The following is a 2,261-nucleotide window of genomic DNA, read 5'->3' as shown; positions in this document are numbered from 1 at the left end:
TAGCAATTGGGTGTAGCTACTTTTATGGCTCTCTCAGTCGCTTCCCGGGAAACCAAAGCTTTTGGGCTCCGGGGGAAGTATGGTTGCAAAGCTGAAACTTAAAGGAATTGACGGAAGGGCACCACCAGGAGTGGAGCCTGCGGCTTAATTTGACTCAACACGGGAAAACTTACCAGGTCCGAACATAAGTGTGTAAGACAGATTGATAGCTCTTTCTCGAATCTATGGGTGGTGGTGCATGGCCGTTCTTAGTTCGTGGAGTGATTTGTCTGGTTAATTCCGATAACGAACGAGACTCAAATATATTAAATAGATATCTTCAGGATTATGGTGCTGAAGCTTATGTAGCCTTCATTCATGGTGGCAGTAAAATGTTTATTGTGTTTGAATGTGTTTATGTAAGTGGAGCCGTACCTGTTGGTTTGTCCCATTATAAGGACACTAGCTTCTTAAATGGACAAATTGCGTCTAGCAATAATGAGATTGAGCAATAACAGGTCTGTGATGCCCTTAGATGTCCTGGGCTGCACGCGCGCTACAATGAAAGTATCAACGTGTATTTCCTAGACCGAGAGGTCCGGGTAAACCGCTGAACCACTTTCATGCTTGGGATTGTGAACTGAAACTGTTCACATGAACTTGGAATTCCCAGTAAGTGTGAGTCATTAACTCGCATTGATTACGTCCCTGCCCTTTGTACACACCGCCCGTCGCTACTACCGATTGAATTATTTAGTGAGGTCTCCGGACGTGATCACTGTGACGCCTTGCGTGTTACGGTTGTTTCGCAAAAGTTGACCGAACTTGATTATTTAGAGGAAGTAAAAGTCGTAACAAGGTTTCCGTAGGTGAACCTGCGGAAGGATCATTATTGTATAATATCCTTATCGTTAATAAACATTTGTTATAATACAAATAAATACAATTTACCAAAATAAAAATATTACAAAATGATTCCACGGAATCAAAAGTTAAAGTCAAAATAAAATAAAATGAAGATGGCTTTTATTTTATATGTGGGGCTTGGCAACCTCATAAAAAGACTTTAACATTATTAATGTTGTTGTGCGTATTTGTGGCAGTACCTACTACAACAATGGCGTTTCCTATAAAAACAAATTCTCGAAAATGGAAATCGAAGAAACTGAACAAAATTTGAAAGTAGAAGTCGAATTAAAATTAAAATAATTTTGAATGTGGTATTCAAAATAAGTGTGTGTGTATATGGACCATAATATACACGCGTTGCGAATATGTATTGTTCATCTATGTTATGAGCATACGTTGGCTAATGCAACAACCTAAAATATACAATGTTTGTACCTGTCATCCATCAGGTTAATGTTTTATATAAATTTTGCAGTATGTGTCACCCAAAATAGCAAACCATAACCAGATTTTTATGATACATAATGCTTATATGAAACTAAGACATATCGCAACATTTATTTTTAGGTATAAAAATAAATTTATTGAAGGAATTGATATATGCCAGTAAAATGGTGTATTTTTAATTTCTTTCAATAAAAACAATATTGATATTATATAAAAATGAATTATAAAACTCTAAGCGGTGGATCACTCGGCTCATGGGTCGATGAAGAACGCAGCAAACTGTGCGTCATCGTGTGAACTGCAGGACACATGAACATCGACATTTTGAACGCATATCGCAGTCCATGCTGTTATGTACTTTAATTAATTTTATAGTGCTGCTTGGACTACATATGGTTGAGGGTTGTAAGACTATGCTAATTAAGTTGTTTATAAATTTTTTATAAGCATATGGTATATTATTGGATTAAATAATGATTTTATTCATAATATTAAAAAAGAAATGAAAAACATTATCTCACATTTGAATGTGAAAAACGAAGAGAAATATTTTCTTTTTCAATCAAATAATACTGAGAAATGTCTAGCATAAAAAATTGAAATATTTTTCATCTAGAATTGTCTCTTATTAATGATTCGGAAAAAGAAAAATCTTGGTTTTGTTATTATTCTTCGTTGGTTCGTTAAATGGATAAAAAATAACTTTGCTTACAAGAACTATTGGAACTATTTATAACGAATTTAATTGATTGTTTTATCATTTATATATAAAGAATTTATGGCAAAAAATAGTTATATATACAACCTCAACTCATATGGGACTACCCCCTGAATTTAAGCATATTAATTAGGGGAGGAAAAGAAACTAACAAGGATTTTCTTAGTAGCGGCGAGCGAAAAGAAAACAGTTCAGCACTAAGTCACTT

At 34.5% G+C, this 2,261-nt stretch overlaps 1 non-coding gene across 1 annotated transcript; it reads left to right on the top strand.

Annotated features, from left to right (window-relative positions):
* The first annotated feature begins 1,562 nt into the window (after positions 1–1,562).
* LOC117149930 lies at positions 1,563–1,741 on the top strand. Its single transcript, XR_004460624.1, has one exon. It is a non-coding gene; the product is annotated as a 5.8S ribosomal RNA (ribosomal RNA).
* The last annotated feature ends 520 nt before the right edge of the window (positions 1,742–2,261 follow it).

This window comes from Drosophila mauritiana, unplaced genomic scaffold (assembly GCF_004382145.1).
Source record: "Drosophila mauritiana strain mau12 unplaced genomic scaffold, ASM438214v1 U_9, whole genome shotgun sequence".
NCBI classification, from domain to species: Eukaryota; Metazoa; Arthropoda; class Insecta; order Diptera; family Drosophilidae; genus Drosophila; species Drosophila mauritiana.
The sequence above is the reverse complement of the archived record's forward strand: the minus strand, read 5'-3'. Positions and strand labels throughout refer to the sequence as shown.